Source organism: Anomaloglossus baeobatrachus, chromosome 1, assembly GCF_048569485.1.
Source record: "Anomaloglossus baeobatrachus isolate aAnoBae1 chromosome 1, aAnoBae1.hap1, whole genome shotgun sequence".
Classification (NCBI taxonomy): domain Eukaryota; kingdom Metazoa; phylum Chordata; class Amphibia; order Anura; family Aromobatidae; genus Anomaloglossus; species Anomaloglossus baeobatrachus.
Genome location: NC_134353.1, coordinates 171970340 through 171990129, shown reverse-complemented (window position 1 = coordinate 171990129; position 19790 = coordinate 171970340).

Genomic DNA, 19790 nt, shown 5'->3' with positions numbered 1-19790 from the left:
TTTATGGGTTTTCAAGATGCTCAGACTTTGAAATGTAGATGTGGATTACAGGGTGAAATCTGATTGCATTCCATGCTAAAGTCTCTGTCTAATATGCTGCAATTTTTTCCAGAAACATCAATCCAACTACTGTGTCTGGAAAGGGCAGTGGGAGAGGTCAGCTTCAATGTGTGGTAAGCACACATGACCGTGATGCCCCCTGCTGAAGAGAAGACTGCAAAGGTAAGGTTAAAATCAATTATTTACATAATAGGATTGGTTGTATACTTCATGTAAAAAACACGTGTAGGAGACTTATTCAATTATAAAAATATTAAATTTTATTGTAAACAACCATAGACCATTAAAATTCATTTTCCATAGGTTACATACATGAGGTAAGGTGGATTCCTACACCCACCCATCAAAGAACCACCATGATTTGTCCCATCATTACCCCATTGGGCTAAGTAACAAAGTGCAAACACTATCAAGAGAAGTATATTTGAAATGCACCATAGGATCAGCTGATGAAGCTTTTGCGACACGCGCGTCCGGGTTGAAGAATAGTCTCTCACCCACCTCTGAGCCACCATTGGTAGGCCCTCTGTCTATGTACCATGGGTAAGTTTGGAATGCTTCTCCTTACATTGTAATTGTCTGATCCTATGGTGCATTTCAAATATACTTCTCTTGATAGTGTTTGCACTTTGTTACCTAGCCCTATGGGGTAATGATGGGACAAATCATGGTGGTTCTTTGATGGGTGGGTGTAGGAATCCACCTTACCTCATGTATGTAACCTATGGAAAATGAATTTTAATGGTCTATGGTTGTTTACAATAAAATTTAATATTTTTATAATTGAATGAGTCTCCTACACGTGTTTTTTACACAAAGTATATAGCTAAGTTTGGGAGTATATTCCATGATATCCATCCATATGGGGATTATTATATAATCTATTATGATGAAATTGCAGTATTGTATTTTTCCCTTTCTGTCTATGTTCTATATGATAATAATAGGATTGGTTGGCACTTCGGAAAAAAAATTGGGTTTAGGGCTGCAGTTTGGGCAGTCGGCCTGTGAAAGGTTCGCCATGACTGCCCTATGTCATAAAACCCTCGGACTTTGATAGTCAGAAGACCAGTCTTATCAGTAATGACCAAGGAAGAACTACGGCTACAATCTCCAGGGACCACTTGAAAAGGTGCCCGGAACCTCTGAAGATTTTGGAAGAAGTTCCCACTCCAGCCCTTGGTGTCGAGAAACGAAAGGAGGTGATCCACACTGTCCTAGGTGACTTCCCAGCAGATTGGCCTATGCAAAATGGAGCAGTGATTGTTACCGTTCTAACATTCCCACAACCCGTGGAAGAGCCAGAATCAGAGAGGCCTGCTGACATTGCACCAATACACACACCTAGAGTCGCACCTGAACCCATGCCACGCCCCTGTAGGTCTCTACCTACAGTACCCATCACGAAGAGTGAGGAACCCCTAGATAGTACAACACTACAGGGCTTAGGAGAGAACTTAGGGCTGAGGAGGTCTACACGCCCCAAGCTAGGTCAGCCACCACTCAGATACAGGGAGTGAGTGATGCCTGTATGTACTTGTATATAGTAATGTATGTATATATTCAAATTATAAATGCCAATTAACCTCACCTGATTCGCCTACATGAAAAAGAGTAATAGGTAGCGGAACCCGGCTACCTCCTTTCCCCAGTTAACCCAGCTTTTCCCCTGTTGTTTAGGGACCATGGCCTCAGAACTGGCAGAGGCCGCCCAAAAACTTTCTTGGTTTATTGTAAATACTCCACATTTGCCTTATTGTTACTCAACCACCAGGAATGTAACACCCACTGGAGAGGACTGGTTGAAGGAAGGGCCTGCGGTGGAGTCGGCCAAAGCCCAGTCATTAACAAAACCGGTGGCTAACCTCCAGGCTAGAGGGTTCTGGACTTTGGGACTCTTTGGGGTGGACTGGTGGGAAAGGTACTGTTACGTAAGGTTCAAGAAAAGTGCCTCCCTGTAAAGGGACGAAATGTTTTAAAGTTTGAAATGTTATGCTTTTTTTATCTTTTACAGAAGCAGAAAAATAAAAACCAGTGCCGGACAACCCGAGGACGGGCTGTGTTTTACCAAGGGAGAGTGTGACGCCCTGACAAAATCAGGTTGTCACAGGAGACTGCATCCATCTTCCAGATGCAGGATTCCCTCCTCCTTGTCCTACCAACACAATTCCATACGCAGGTACAAACACCAGCCACAAAAGCCTAGTCACCCCCCCAGGACAATAGGGGCACACAAGTGGGCGGGGCCAGGCAGATGGTGACGCCCACCTAGGGGTCCTGAGGTGTTAGAGGAGGGAACAAGTCAGATAAGCTTAGACAGAGGAAGTGAGAGGAGTGAAGTGGTAGTCAGGGGTTGTAGCTCCCGGACTACCGGACTACCTGAGCTGACTAAGTGGCAGACAGCAGAGCAGGGACACAGGCAATAGAGATCCGGTCGCGGGAGACCTTAAGTGGACTGGGGCAGGGTTGTAGCCCGTTGGTGCCGACAGCGGGAATCCGGTCCGGTGGCCGTGCACAGTCGGGGTACCTAGCCCCCAGGGCAAGGACCGCTTCAAGCACCTTTCCAATCAACCAGCAGTGGAAAAGATTCCAAGTCTTGTCCCAATAGTAGCCCAGATAGAACGAGATGGAAGCCCAAAGCGGGCGATAGAGCATCTGCAAGTGCCTGCAAAAATCCCAAGGGTCAGATCTCGCGGACGACAGCTCCCACAGCAAAGACACCGGGAGTGGACTTTTCCCATTCCATGCACACATTCCACACAAGACACCAAACTAGAGTGTAGGAGGAAGGGCTCCTGTTCTGTTCACCAGTGTGCAGGACCCGAGCACACCCCTCTGGAGGCTACCAGTATCCGGCACTTGGTTTACTATCTGGACTCTGTGATTTATTCAAAAACAGTGAGCACACCGGTATCATCCAGTCCAGCCTGCAGACTGTGTCCCAGCACTCTACTCCACCTACACCTGGGCCCCAGGGCAACACCTCCCCTACCCGTGGAGGGGATACCATCCTGCTGCCCTGCTTCATCAGCCCCGGGTGCCCCATACCAAGGCAGCGGCGGTGTCACCAACTATCACCGCAACCCACGGGTGGCGTCACTGACAAACTCTCCCCTGTAAATAATCCCTTTATTCAGTTGTGGGCGAAGGGCTGCTGCACGAGCCACAGCCACGACCCCGGATCCAAGCATCTAGAGTAGCCCCCCTGCTGTGGTCTGTGCCCCCGCCTGCGACACCCACAGACAGCAGTAAGTTTAATCTGATCCACCACAGGAGGCCTGTAGAACCAAGTAGAAAGTACCAAGGGTAAACATATTAGGAGAACAATGACCCTATCATAATACCACCTGCTGTGGCCATGCTGTGTATCCAGTCACACCGCCCTGCACCACGATGCGTTTCGCTGGAACTTCGTCCGGAGGTGCAGGGACAGTGATGCTGGATCCCTAAATACTCCCCCAATTACTCACACCTGTAGTTGTCGGCGCACGTCCGTCATCCACCGCCTCATTCACCATTGCGGCCGGCGTCCCAGAAACATCACCGCGCGTGGCGAAATGACGAACACCGTTTGGACGCCGGGCATAGCAGGGACCGAGGAGGAGGGTTGACAGGCGTGCACACATACAGGATCATTACGGAAACCATTTTTAGTGAGGGCAAAACAAAGGGCAACACAGTTCATAATCACAGAACCTTTGCCTTTATATACAGCAGTACACTACCATAAATTGCCCCATTTCCATATGGATCTGCCTCCTCATATGGCTTTCAAACAACAGGGAGTTACAGTCCACCAAACACATAGGCCTTGGGCTGTTTTTTTTTTTTGTTTTTTTTTTAATCATAACAAGGGAGTACCGCCGCTGCTGTTGGGATTACCCGAGGTGATGGAGCGGGGGCAGCCAGATAACGTTACCCTCCACGGGTAGGGAAGGCCCTGGGACTCTGAATGGTGGAATGGATTGCAGGGGGGCGCAGGCTCGCTGGTAGCAGGGGCTGATCAGGAACTCACTCAGAAGGAAAGCAGACGCTGACAACGCGGTAAACCAAGTTTCTGGGTGCCGCTGCCCTCTTGGGGGAGCTCGTCCGGGTTCCGTCCCCTGCAGTACTGCCTGATGGTCCGGAGCCTGCCTCTGTGCACAGAATTTAGTAGTGTCCAAGTGGCCTGTAAGCTTGAAGCTGGCCGGGCCCCGCTCCCTACTATGGGTAGTAGAAGAGCTTTCTCTCAGGAGCTCATGCTTGGGATTTCAGTGGGCTGCTTTGTTTGAAAAGCTCTATCACCCTCGTTGCGCTAGTGCCCCCGATCTCTGAGCTTCGTGTGGACAGTTCATGAAGGCCCTATCCTCTGCAGGTTAATTGCCAGGTTGCTTGAAGCCTCTCCCCGACCTAGGGTTCAGTACCCCGACGTGCTTTAGGCCTCAGACCGGCTATTGGACTGCAGCTGCCGACCGTCCTCCTAGACTAAGCCAGGCACCCAGTCCCAATATCCCGCAACCGGGCCTCCGACTCCTCCGGGTCCAAACCACCATCTGCAACCCAATCTTCTCCTCCCCAGGAGCCACATGCTCCCCTAGCTCCTCACTGCTCGAGGCCTACTACTCTACTGACTTGTCACCTCCCTGCCTGACCCCTAGGTGGGCGGCTCTATTCCAGCTTAGCAGCCCACTGGTGTGCCTGACAGGGTGTGGTGGGAGGTGTGATTAGGATTTTTAGATTCTGATGGATGCAGTGCTGCAAGTTGGGAATCCAGAACCATGGGGGGGTCGAGTCCTGCAATGGGAGATAAAGAGCGGGCAGTACCCTTTGACGACCTGTCGAGTCCAGGGGCATCACACAACATGGATGCCTGGGACCGGTCCTGGAACAAGGCTTGAAACAGCATTTTTTTCACTAGAGCAAGCAAGATGACACACAGGCGTAGTCCTGTTACTCACAGAAGCCTGGCACTACACCATCGCCTGATCTGTACAGTCTGGTACTGGAGTTGCAAAGTCACTGGACAATCATGACTTGTTCATGCGGTCTACACTTTTTGGCGACAGCCAGCTGCGCTTATCCTTCAATACACCTCAAGCAGTGCTAAAGACACGTTCGGAGAGAACGTTTGCTGCCGGGCAGTCCAAAGCTTCCAAATTGTGACTGGCAAGCTCAGGGCACTCATTCATTTTTGAACATCAAAATGTAATAGGGTCCAATCCCCCAATTATTGCATAGATGTTGAGCTCTAGATAATCTAGCACCATCTTCTCTATGGCTATGTGTCAGACATTTACCTTGTTCTGCTGTTGCATGCGATAGTATAAAAAATGTGTTTCAACAAGCATATAAATTGGTTGTGCCACCTGAACTGCTGCTAATGTTTCTGCATTGATGACGCAACATTCCCATGGTGGGAATTATAGAACTGCGATCCACACTGTGTGCCTCCCTGCTGTCTTGTGGAAAAGTAGTGTTAAGATGGTCTACAAGGTTGTTCCGATACTCAAGCATCCACGTGTCCCTTTCCAAGGGTGGTAGTATCTGGCTAAATTGACTCTTGTAATGTGGATCTAACAAAGTTAGGACTATTTCTATTATTAACCACACGGATACTATTACTATTTACATAATTAGTAAATAACTATTTACATAATTGATCTTATATAAATACATATTTTCGTGTAATACCCTATGTACTTATGACCACCATGATTGTTATTGTGCATGTTGTATTTTTTATGGTACAATGACATATTGTGACCCATTTATTGTTAATCACCGTTCACACTTAATGTTTCAGTAGATGCCGTTCTTGCTGCACCTTTCCACTGTAATAACAACAGCAGCAGTATAGTGTATGTCCTCTGAAATATGGCGGATAATGGAGCATGCGAATTAGTGGGAGGCTTTTGGTCTCCGGAAAAAGTGAGGTCTGAGTGACCCGTGTGACGGATGACATCGGACGCCTTCGCACTGGAGCTCCATGATTATTGGTCTGCTTTAAGCATGTGATCACATCCACCATCTGCCTGGGACAAAGACTGATGAGGACGCTGGCGCATGTGCAGTGATTCGATGCTGTAATTGGACAATTGGTGATCATGTATTATACTACCCAATGAACTTTGAGCTTTTGATCCCTGTGGTAATGGAAACAAGGAGACGAAAGGCAGGTCATGTGTATATGGGTATTGTTAGAATACATTTTATACTTTGATATGTATAATTTCTGAGGCATTGATGTACCCATAATCCGTTTGGGGAATGGGATTTATGCTGATATATATTGATCTTTGTGGAGATGTTCTTTGTGGAGATGTTAACATGTATGTTTACTATGTAAATGAGGGGCGGTGTTGTTTTAATTGGTTCTTGGATAATCACTTTCTGTATAAAAGAACGGGCATTAGTCACTTTATACTATGCTTGATAAAGACCACATCGGTCGAAACGTTGCTACCTTACCACATCTGATGGAATAAACACGGAATTCCTTTTACCCAGTTGGACGCTGTCATATTTATCATACCAGACCACAGCCGTCTGCTTTACCTTGGCTAATGATCCAATTTGGGGGGACCCTACGTTTCTTATTTTAAATTATTTTTTTAATTTGAAATAAATAATAATAACAGCATGCTGTGACCTCTGTTTTGGATTACCAGCCAAGGTGCAGCTGCTAGCTGCGGTCTGCAGGTTGTAGCTGTCTGCTTCACCTTAGCTGGCTAGCAAAATATGGGGGGCCCCATGTTGTTTTATTTTTATATATTCAACTTGGGGCTACAAACAAGACAAAACAACCTTTAGAGCTACATGAAAGGCACTAAAGGGTGTAAGCTTGCGATACGCAGGGGGTAATATGGGGGTAAGACATTATATTTGTGTTTCACATTCATCTATCTATCTACCTATCTTTCTACCTATCCAGCTATCCATCTTTCTAGCTTTTGACTGTATGTATAACTCAATGTTAAAAACACATGTCACACGGATATCACACGGACATCCCACAAATGACACAGACGTCACACGGATGGCACACGCACAACATATGGATGACACATGAACAACACATGGATAACACACAAATATCCCACAGAGACTAGGTGAGGGGGAAAATGCACTCGCATAGCACTCACATGACATACGGAATGACACTTGAATGTCACTCGCATTTCACTCGAAGAAACCTCAGGAGCAACAGCGGAGCTATATTAACATGCAGATGTGACTGAACCTTAATCCTTCCCTATAGTAAGGTGATTATGCTTGATCAGTTAAAGCTGTATATAATTTTTCATTCATTTACTACATATTAAATTCAAGTTTTCATTTTTTTAAAGGGATTATACCGTAATCATCAGCTTTTCTACTAACCTCAGTACTCTTCTAAACATGTACGTCGAACTGAGCCACCAATGTCAAACAGACTACATCAATAGTCCAATACATATTTTCTCTTTTTGTCACAATGAAGAGTTCTAGCTGGGTGGTCCTTCTGTGATACCATGTGGCAGAGAAGAATATTATTCCAACACAGCGCTCCACTCTGGTAGTTCAGGCTTTCTATTGAGTGCTGTGTCGCATTCCTTTTTCTTCTTCCTAAATCCAGTGAGCATTGCTAGGCTGCAGCTGTGACAGGTGTGCAGTGCTCCCTGAATGTCTTTACTGAATGCAGGAAAGAGAAATAGTAAAGCAACATAGTGCTCCACTCTGCGCAAAGCACATACACTTGAACCAGTAGAGTGGAGTGTTGTGTCGTATTAATATTCTGAGCACTATTCACCTAAAAAACACTGCTCAGCTGTCACAGCTGCAGCCAAGCAGTGCTTGCTATATTCAGGGCTCAACGGGATAGCAACATGACACAGCTGTCCAGGAACATTGTGAAATGTATAAAATGTAAATAAAATGTAAAGATAGCATATTATGGAGAGACTGAACTGAACGTTAGGCCATTTACTAAACATAATTGTTCTTTTTGTATTGCACCACTGGGGTGTTGCTTTAAATGTAAGCCCACAGCCCCCTGTCTTATACCCATCTTCTGGCATCTTCATCTTAAGGCTATGTTCGCACGTACCTGCTGAATATTCTGCAGCGATTTGACAGCACATGTGCGCTTCAAATCGCTGCAGAAACACTGCATAATGGATGCAGTTTTTGTGTAGAAAAAAAGCCGATTTCATGCGCTATGGCTGCTGCCCCCACCATAGACAGAGGGGGAGCTGCATCCAAAGTGCACAAATGAATTGACATGCTGCTTTTAGGAACGCATGGATTTGGGTAAAAATTTTAGCACCCAAATCACTGCGTTCAAAAAAGCAACATGTGAACATATCCTGCACAATCTACATAGATTGTGCAGGGGACGCAGGATGCATGCATTTTTGCTGCAGTGCAATACGCAGCGTAAATGCATGTAATTACGCAACGTGTGCATGAACCCTAAATCTGCATTGCTCTGGTTGGTCTCCTGTGATTTGTGACCTGCCTGGAGCTCCAGTGTTTCATGGAGTGCGCCCAGAGGTCATAAGTCAACACATCTCAGGAGAGCCTCGTTCTGGCTTTATTCTGGCTCTCATAGACTTGTATAGAGAGCTTGTGATGTAACTTCTAACTTCAGGACAGTCAGAAGTTACATTCAAAAGATGGTGCCATATGACCGAAGCAACGCTGTAATATGAGTATGTAACAAGGAGGAAGGGATTTACATTTAAAGCACCCCTCCTGGGCTGAAAAAAAATTTCTGGAACAGTGATTTAAATATACTGGACCTAAAAAAAGTGAACAATCAATGTTACCTTCAGAATACCAGTTTAATCACATATCAAAAATTATGGAGCATCATAATAATGAGCTAGCTGTAATACATTTAGATATGTTCTCTTTAGCGTTAGTTGTGTTTTAATTGGGGTTTTTCTCAGCTATCACACCATCTATTGTCCCCCCACTGCACTAATTAAAGGGATTATACATCTTTATTTAACTACTAGCTGTAGTACCTGGGCGTTGCCTGGGATAGTAACTATCTCTCTTCGAGTTTCTATCTGTCTCTGTGTGTCTGTCTCTGTCTGTATCAGTCTCTCTGTCTGTCTCGCTCTATCTCTGTGTCTCTATCTCTGTGTCTCTCTCTTTCTCTGTCTGTGTCTGTCTGTCTCTCTCTATCTGTGTGTCTTGTTCCCCGTCTGTCTCCTTCCAGGGCTGTCTCTTTCCAGGGCTGTCTCTTTCCCCATCTGTCTCTTTCCCCGTCTGTCTCTTTCCAGGTCTGTCTCTTTCCAGGTCTGTCTCTTTGCCCGTCTGTGTCTTTCCAGGGATGTCTCTTTCCAGGGCTGTCTCTTTCTAGGTCTGTCTCTTTGCCCGGCTGTCTCTTTCCAGGTCTGTCTCTTTCCCTGTCTGTATTTTTCCCCTTCTGTCTCTTTCCCAGTCTGCCTTTTTCCCAGTTTGTCTCTTTGCCCGGCTGTCTCTTTCCCCGTCTGTCTCTTTCCCCATCTTTCTCTTTCCAGGTCTGTATCTTTCCAGGTCTGTCTCTTTCCAGGGCTGTCTGTTACCAGGGCTGTCTCTTTGCCTGGCTGTCTCTTTCCAGGGCTGTCTCTTTCCAGGTCTGTCTCTCCAGGTCTGTCTCTTTCCCCCTCTGTTTCTTTCCCCTTCTGTCTCTTCCCCCTTCTGTCTCTTTCCCCTTCTGTTTCTTTCCCCATCTGTCTCTTTCCCCATCTGTCTCTTTCCCAGTCTGTATCTTTGCCCGGCTGTCTCTTTGCCCTTCTCTCTCTTTGCCCAGCTGTCTCTTTGCCCAGCTGTCTCTTTCTCCGACTGTCTCTTTCCAGGTCTGTCTTTTTCCAGGGCTGTCTCTTTCCCAGTCTGTCTCTTTCCCAGTCTGTCTCTTTGCCCGGCTGTCTCTTTGCCTGGCTGTCTCTTTGCACAGCTGTCTCTTTGCCCAGCTCTCTTTTTGCCCGGCTGTCTCTTTGCCCTGCTGTATCTTTGCCCGGATGTCTTTTTCCAGGGCTGTCTCTTTCCAGGGCTGTCTCTTTCACTGTTTGTCTCTTTCTAGGGCTGTCTTTTTGACCGTCTGTCTCTTCCAGGGCTGTCTCTTTGCAGGTCTGTCTCTTTGCCCGTCTGTCTCTTTGCCTGTCTGTCTCTTTGCCCATCTGTCTCTTTGCCCATCTGTCTCTTTCCAGGGCTGTCTCTTTAAAGGGCTGTCTCATTGCCCAGCTGTCTCTTTCCAGGGCTCTCTCTTTGCCCATCTGTCTCTTTCCAAGGTTGTCTCTTTCCAAGGTTGTCTCTTTGCTCATCTGTCTCTTCCAAGGCTGTCTCTTTGCCCGGCTCTCTCTTTCCAAGGCTGTCTCTTTGCCTTGCTGTCTCTTTCCAGGGCTATCCCTTTCCCCGTCTGTCTCTTTGCCCGTCTGTCTCTGTCTCTATCTCTCTGTCTCTTACCCCGTCTATCTGTCTGTGTCTCTGTTTGTCTGTCTCTTTCGGTCTCTCTATCCGTCTCACCACCGACATCATATTACTTCACACTTAAGCTTCTTATACTAACAGTTTATTTTGTTCCTATAGCAACCACTGACAGTTACTATTAATAGCCTGGATCTCCCACCTCTATTCAGATTAATGGAGGCAGGATTTGGGAGACTATAGCGGGCTTTACATGCTGCAATCTCGCTAGCGAGATCACAAGTGATCGTACCTGCCCCTGTCGGTTGTGCGACACGGGCATATCGCTGCCCGTGTCGCACAACCTTGCTTACCCCCGTCACATGGACTTACCTGCCCTGCGACGTCGCTCTGGCCGGCAAGCTGCCTCCTTCCAAAGGGGGCAGGTCATGCGGCGTCACAGCGACGTCACACGGCAGGCGGCCAATAGAAGCGGAGGGGCGGAGATGAGCGGGACGTAACATCCTGCCCACTTCCTTCCTTCCGCATTGCCGGTGGAGGCAGGTAAGGAGATGTTCGTCGCTCCTGCGGTGTCACACACAGTGATGTCTGGTGCCGCAGGGACGACGAACAACATCGCTAACATCCTGAAAACTGATTTTTTTGTTTCAGGACGACCTCTCCGCGGCAAACGGTTTTGCCCTCTTTTGCGATCGTTTAAGATCGCTCTTAAGTGTTACACGCTGCAATCTCGTTAATGACGCCGGATGTGCATCACAAACACCGTGACCCCGACGATAATTCATTAACGATATCGTAGCGTGTAAAGACCAATTAACTGTAAAACGCGGGGTTAAATTTTCCCGTCCAAACATAGTCTATAGAGTTCTCTGAGTCACATGAGGCGTCTGTGCAAAATTTAGTGATTGTAAATGCGATGGTGCGGATTCCTTTAGCGGACATACACACACACACAAACACACACACACACATACACACCCATACTTACACACATACACATATACACTCGGCTTTATATATTAGATCTTTCCAAGGCTGTCTCTTTGCCCGGCTGTCTTTTTCCAGGGCTGTCTCTTTCCCCGTCTGTCTCTTTGTTGGTCTGTCTCTGTCTCTATCTCTCTGTCTCTTTCCTTGTCTATCTCTGTCTGTGTTTCTGTCTGTCTGTCTCTTTCTGTCTCTCTATCCATCTCACCCCCGACATCATATTACCTCACACATAAGCTTCTTATACTAACAGGTATTTTTGTTCCTATAGCAACCACTGACAGTTGCTATTAATAGCCCGTATCTCCCACCTCCATTCAGGTTAATGGAGGCAGGATTTTGGAGACTAACTGTAAAGCGCAGGGTTAAAGTTTCCCGTCCAAACATAGCCTATGACGTTGCCTGAGTCACATGAGGCGTCTGTGCAAAATTTTGTGTTTGTAAATGCGACGGTGTGGATTCCTTTAGCGGACATACACACTCACACACACATACACACATAAACTCAGCTTTATATATTAGATTGGGCTACGTAGATAAATGTTTAAAGATACTTGATACCTACCTGCCCTGCTATCAGCCCCTCTCTCCTGGCTCAGAGCAGTTGTGTCGCCCCAGTGTGAGCAGCCAGGCAGCTCAGATCTGGATACACGGTGGCTCGATAGGACTCCGGACCCAGGGGTTGCACAGCTCCCCAAACCAAGAAGGGGGGGGGGTATGTACAGGGGATGGTGTGGAAAGTTTGTGATGCCACTCGTAATGCGTGGTAAAATGGAGAACTATCGCTGCTATTGGGATTACCCGGTGGCGATGGTGTGGGCAGCTAGGTGTTTAACCCCTCCACGGGTAGGGGGATGCCCCGGGACTCGGTGAAGGTGACGGGGAGGTGGCATTGGAACGGTAAGGGTCACTTGCGTACTCACTCAGTCCAATAACACTGACACCGACAACTGTAGTAAACCAAAGTTCTGGACACCACTGCCGCTGAGAGGGAGCATGCCTGGGTCCCGTGCCCATTGGTGTTGCCTGTTAGTCCGTGACCTTTGCCCGTGGCACCTTGTCTTCTAGTTGGTACCTTTAGCCTGAAACTAATCGGGTCCCGCTCCCCAGTATGGCTAACTGGGTGAGCTTGCTCTCAGGGTTCACGCTTGGGATTTTCTGGACCGTGTAGTGGGAAAGTCCTATCCCCCTCGTTGCGCTAGTACCCCGATTTTGGAGCGGGTGGAGAATGGATCTTGAAGGCTCCATCCTCGTCGGGTAAATTGTCAGGACACCTGAAGCTACTCCCTGACCTGGGGTCCACGTACCCCGTTGTGCCCTGGCCCCTGCCCGGTGAAGGCACAAACACGCCGGCTGTCCTCCTCGACAGTCCGTGCCCCTTGTCATGATCCCCTGCGACAGGGGTCCAGCTCCTACCAGGCCCAGACTAACGTCTGCTACCTAGTAGTTCACGGAGCCCAGCTCCTGACCTCTTCTCTTGAGAGTCACTACTTAACTGACTGTCTCCTAACATTCCTGACCCCCCTTACCAAACCCCCAAGTGAGCGACCCTATTCCGCTCAGGCCGACCACTGGTGTGTCTGGTGGGTGTGGTGCAGAGTGTTCCTAGGATTTGGATTAGCCTGTTCTTGGCAACACCAAAGGTGAGGGACCCGTAACCAAGGAGGAGATGGATATTGCACAGAAGGGCAGATTGCACAATACCCTGTGACGACCTGATAGGCCAGGGCGTCACACAGTCATGTCATGTAACTGCTCGTGCGGGGATTTTCTTACTTCCTGTGACGTCCCGTTAATAGAGCAGGAGGTTATACCCCGCCCTGTTGATCGGCATCACAGCCGACGTTATCTTCATTGACAGCCAACTCCCCGTTGCCTAATTCAGCACAGACGCACTGAGTGAGCGTGAGGTACGGCTTCTGCAAATAGTGACACCAAACACCAGTGCAAAGGGCTGACAAGCACAGGTCATCACGTGCAACGTTCCTTTCACTGCCCCTGAACTCTGGGACTTGTGAACCCATGGTGAGCCGTGATGTTGGGTTAGGGGTTATTATATTAAAAAAATAATGTTAAGCCATAACATGTGATTCCTTCTGTCCAGCATTTCATCTTTGACAGTGAATTGAATGCTCTGCAAAAAATTCAAGGTGTGTATGAATGTCTACTATATGGAGATATACAATATATTCACACATACGCATCTGGTCTATGTGTATCTGAATATATTGGAAAATGATTGTTATAATGTGTGTGTGTGTGTGTGTGTGTGTGTGTGTGTGTGTGTGTGTGTGTGTGTGTGTGTGTGTGTGTATATATATATATATATATATATACTGCTCAAAAAAATTAAAGGGAACACTCAAATAACACATCCTGGATCTGAATGAATGAAATATTCTCATTGAATACTTTGTTCTGTACAAAGTTGAAAGTGCTGACTACAAATTCACACAAGAATCAGCAATGGAAATCAATGGAGGCCTAGATTTGAAGACACGCACAAAATGAAATTGGAAACATGTCAAAATGAAAATCAAAACAAGACAAAATTAAAGTGGAAACAAGTCAAAATGAGGTTCAGTATTGTGTGTGGCCTCCACGTGCCTGTATGACCTCCCTACATCGCCTGGGCATGCTCCTGATGAGGTTGCAGATGGTCTCCTGAAGGATCTCCTCCCAGACCTGGACTAAAGCATCCACCAACTCCGGGACAGTCTGTGGTGCAACGTGACTTTGGTGGATGGAGTGAGACATGATGTCACAGATGTGTGCAATCAGATTCAGGTCTTGGGAACGGTCAGGCCAGTTCATAGCTTCAATTTCTTCATCTTGCAGGAACTGCTGACACACTACAGCCACATGAGGTCTGGCATTGTCCTGCATTAGGAGGAACCAAGGGCTAACCGCACCAGCCTATGGTCTCACAAGGAGTCTGAGGATATCATCTCGGTACCTAATGGCAGTCTGGCTACCTCTGGCGAGCACATGGAGGGCTGTGCGGCCCTCCAAAGAAATGCCACCCCACCCCATTATTGACCCACTGCCAAACCGGTCATGCTGAAGAATGTTGCAGGCAGCAGATCACTCTCCATGGTGTCTCCAGACTCTGCCAAGTCTGTCACATGTGCTCAGTGTGAACCTGATTTCATCTGTGAAGAGCACAGGGTGCCAGTGGTGAATTTTCCAGTCCTAGTGTTCTGTGGCAAATGCCACAAATACCTTTATTTGACTTCTTTTTTTCAACCACCCAATTTTTCGAGTGAGCAGACATTACTCTCTAATTTGTGGCAAATGCCAAGCGTCCTGCACGGTGTTGGGCAGGGAGCACAACCCCCATAAATAAATAAATAATTTAAAAAAAAAATGCGGTTCCCCCAATTTTTATACCAGCCAGGATAAAGCCACATGGCTGGAGGCTGGTATTGTCAGGATGGAGAGCTCCACGTTATGGGGAGCCCACCACCCTAACAATATCAGCAGGCAGTCGCTCGGAATTGCCGCATTCATTAGATGTGCCAGTCCCGGGACTCTACCAAGCTCATCCCAAATTGCCCTGGTGCGGTGGCAATCGAGGTAATAACGGGGTTAATCATGACAAGTGTCTCCCTGAGACACCAGCCATAATTAACCTGTAAGTGAAAGTAAACAAACACAGTGAAAAATCCTTTATTTGGAATAAAAGACAAAAAAACCCTCATTTACCTTTTTATTAATCCCCAAACAACAATCCAGGTCCGAAGTAATCCACACGACACTGTCAGCTCTGCTACGTGAAGATGACAGGGAGCCCCGTAGAACACGAGCGCTTTGTGTCCTCTCCCCGCAGCACCTGAAGTGAGCCGCGCTGTCACCGGAGACTTCATTCTGCAATGCAGAGGTCAAATCTTCCTATGTTTCTCATTAGAGGCAGTGGCTCAATGGTTAGAGCTACTGCCTAGGGAGTATTACTTCACGAGTTCAGGTCCCAGCCGCCCCGGTAAAGAATTTATTTTTAAATTATAATTATTATTTATTTATAATTATAATTTCATTTAATTTAATTATGCACTGAGGGGAGGAGCCGGACATCAGCTGTGAGCCGCGGGTCACACCTCTAAAATCGGAGAAGTTCACGGAATGAGGCTGAATTGCTCTCTCCTCTCTCTCTACTCTCTCTCTTCTCTCTCTTCTCTCTCTTGTTCTCTCTCTCTCTTATTCTCTCTCTCTTGTTCTCTCTCTCTTTCTCTCTCTTTTTCTCTCTCACTCTCCTCTCTCTCTCCTCTCTCTCTTCTCTATCCCTTCTCTCTCTCTTCCCTCCTCTCTCTCTTCTCTCATTCTTCTTTCTTTCTTCTCTCTCTTGTTCTCTCTCTCTTGTTCTCTCTCTTTATCTTCTTTATCTTTCTCACTCTCTCTCATCTCTCTCCTCTCTCTCTCTTCTCTCTCTCTTCTCTCCTCTCTCTCTTCTCTCTCTCTTCTCTCTTGTTCTCTCTCTCTCTCTTGTTCTCTCTCTCACTCTTGTTCTCTCTCTCTTTCTCTTTCTCTCTCTTTCTCCTCTCTCTCTTCTCTCTCTTTTCTCTCTTTCCTCTCTCTCTCCTCTCTCATCTCTCTCTTTCCTCTCTCTTCTCTCTCTTCTCTCTCTTTCTCTCTCTTGTTCTCTCTTTCTCTCTCTTTTTCTCTCTCTTTCTCTCTCTTTCCCTCTAATTCTCTCTCTTTCTCTCTCCTCTCTCTCTTCTCGCTCACTCTCTCCCGCTCTCTTCTCTCTCCTCTCTCTTCTCTCCTCTTCTCTCTCTCTTCTCTCTCTCTTCTCTCCTCTTCTCTCCTCTTCTCTCTCCCTCTCTTCTCTTTTCTCTCTCTTTTCTCTCTCCCTCTCTCTCTCTTCTCTTTTCTCTCTCTTGTTCTCTCTCTCTTGCTCTCTCTCTCTTGTTCTCTCTCTCTTGCTCTCTCTCTCTTTCTCCCTCTCTTTCTCTCTCTCTTTCTCTCTTTCTCTCTCTTTCATTCTCTTTCTCTCTTTTTTTCTCTTTCTATCTCTTATTCTCCCTTTCTCCTCTCTCTCTTCTCTCTCTCTTCTCTCTCCCTCTCTCTTCTCTCTCCTCTCTCTTCTCTCCTCTTCTCTCTCTCTCTTCTCTCCTCTTCTCACCTCTTCTCTCTCTCCCTCTCTCTTCTCTTTTCTGTCTCATTTCTCTCTCTTTTCTCTCTTCTCTTTTCTCTCTCTTTTCTCTCTTTTTTCTCCTCTCAGACCTGGCGATAATCAGCTGATACGGTCACCTGACGGAATCAGCTGACACTAAAAGTCGAGTGGTGAGGCCGGCTTTTTACTGCCCAGCCGGCTAAACTATCAGCTGCTGCTGTCGGACAGGAGTCTGCACAGAAGTGTGTAGTTTGTTGGGTTTTTTTTGCACTGATGCATCAGCTGATTGTATAAAAGCCGTTTATACAATCAGCTGCTGATTCATGTGATGCATTTGAACCTGACACATCATCTGATCGCTTTGCCTTCCAGCAAACCGATCAGATGATATTGGATCCGGATTGGACGGCGCGGGCCCTTGACCCAGGATTACTGCGGAGGGGGGTTCTTTATTTCAATAAAGATTGAGTCACTAATTGTGTTGTGTTTTATTTCTAATAAAAATATTTTTCTGTGTGTTGTGTTTTTTTTATCTGTACTAGAAATTCATGGTGGCCATGTCTCATATAGGGGTGACACCATGAATTTCAGGCTTAGGGCCAGTTGATAATATACAGCTAGCCCTAACCCCATTATTACCCAGTGAACCACCCGTCACCAGGGCAGCTGGAAGAGTTGGATACAGCGCCAGAGGATGGCGCTTCTATTAAAGCGCCATTTCTTTTGGCGGCTGTGGACTTCAATTCACAGCAGGGGTGCCCAGAAAGCTTGGGCAACCTGCTCTGCGGATTCCAATCCCCAGCTGCCTAGTTGTACCTGGCTGGACACGTAATTTTTTTTTTTTAATTACTTCATGAAATTCATGAAATAATTAAAAAAAAAAAAGGGCTTCCCTATATTTTTGGTTCCCAGCCGGGTACAAATAGGCAGCTGGGGAATGGGGGCAGCCTGTAGCTGCCTGCTGTACCTGGCTAGCATACAAAAAACATGGCGAAGGCCACGTAATTTTTTGGGGGGGGGCAAAAAACTCCTGCACACAGTCCTGGATGGAGAATGCTGAGCCTTGTAGTTCTGCAGCTGCTGTCTGCTGTCTGTCTGTATGGAGGAGAGCAGACAGCAGCTGCGGAACTACAAGGCTCATGAATTTCATGAAATAATAATAAAAAATCGACATGGGCTTCGCCCCATTTTTGTGTCCAGCCAGGTACAACTAGGTAGCTGGGGATTGGAATCCGCAGCACAGGTTGGCCCGAGGTTTCTGGGCCCCTCTGCTGCGAATTTCAGTCCGCAGCCGCCCAGAAAATGGCGCTTTCATAGAAGCGCCATCATCTAGCGCTGTATCCAACTTTACCAGCAGCCCTGAAGCCGGGTGGCTTGCTGGGTAATAATGGGTTAATACTAGCTTTGTTTTACTAGCTAGTATTAAGCCAGAGATTCTTAATGTAAGGCAAGTTTGAACCGGCCATTAAGAATCTCCAATAAAGGGTTAAAAAAAGACACCACACAGAGAAAAAATACTTTAATAGAAATAAATACACAGACACAATTAGAGACTACATGTTTATTACTCCCTCTCATCACTCCCCAATCCTGGTCTTCTGTCTTCTTTATCTTTCTACCCATGCAGCTCTGCTACATCAGACAGCACTGCATGGGAGCAAGACTCTGCTGCTCCCCGTGCAGTCTAACCACTCAGTGAGTGAGCAGAGGCTGCGGGCTGTAAGCGATGACGTCACCGCTGCCACCGTTACTATAGCAACGGCAATCTCTGATCACGTGATTCCCGGTGCCGCTATTTACCAGCTATGGCAGCCAGGGCTGACTCTGATGCATGTGGGCTGACTCTGTAAAGAACGCCCACATGCAGGATGGGGGAAGCCGACCATGTGCCAGAGCATCTTGACGGTACACGGAGATGCTGGAACGAGCAGAGCGTACCGGAGAGATGCACTGACAGGACCTAGCATGACGTCTAGCCATGTGACCAGTCTGTAGCCAATGAGATAATAGACACGTCACTGGTCACATGCTATTTTGATGTCATGGAAGGTCCTATCATCAGTGCTGGTTACCGGGAGGACGCAGCGATTATCGGGAAAAAAAGCGGCGATAGGCAGAGTGCAGGACGCATCGAGGGGACCTGTAAGTGTAATGGCAATGTTTGTTAACTGTATGTGTACATGTACAGTGCCTACAAGTAGTATTCAACCCCCTGCAGATTTAGCAGGTTTGATAAGATGCAAATAAGTTAGAGCCTTCAAACTTCAAACAAGAGCAGGATTTATTAACAGATGCATAAATCTTACAAACCAACAAGTCATGTTGCTCACTTAAATTTTAATAAATTTTCAACATAAAAGTGTGGGTCAATTATTATTCAACCCCTAGGTTTAATATTTTGTGGAATAACCCTTGTTTGCAATAACAGCTAATAATCGTCTTTTATAAGACCTGATCAGGCCGGCACAGGTCTCTGGAGTTATCTTGGCCCACTCTTCCATGCAGATCTTCTCCAAGTTATCTAGGTTCTTTGGGTGTCTCATGTGGACTTTAATCTTGAGCTCCTTCCACAAGTTTTCAATTGGGTTAAGGTCAGGAGACTGACTAGGCCACTGCAACACCTTGATTTTTTCCCTCTTGAACCAGGCCTTGGTTTTCTTGGCTGTGTGCTTTGGGTTGTTGTCTTGTTGGAAGATGAAATGACGACCCATCTTAAAATCCTTGATGGAGGAGCGGAGGTTCTTGGCCAAAATCTCAAGGTAGGCCATGCTATCCATCTTCCCATGGATGCGGACCAGATGGCCAGGTCCCTTGGCTGAGAAACAGCCCCACAGCATGATGCTGCCACCACCATACTTGACTGTAGGGATGGTATTCTTGGGGTCGTATGCAGTGCCATCCAGTCTCCAAACATCATGTGCGTGGTTGGCACCAAAGATCTCGATCTTGGTCTCATCAGACCAGAGAACCTTGAACCAGTCTGTCTCAGAGTCCTCCAAGTGATCATGAGCAAACTGTAGACGAGCCTTGACATGACGCTTTGAAAGTAAAGGTACCTTACGGGCTCGTCTGGAACGGAGACCATTGCGGTGGAGTACGTTACTTATGGTATTGACTAAAACCAATGTCCCCACTAGAGTTGAGCGCGGTTCGTGGTTCGAGGTTCTCCAGTTCGCGGCTCGAGTGATTTTGGGGGCTGTTCTAGATCTAACTAGAACTCGAGCTTTTTGCTAAAGCTCGATAGTTCTAGATACGTTCGAGA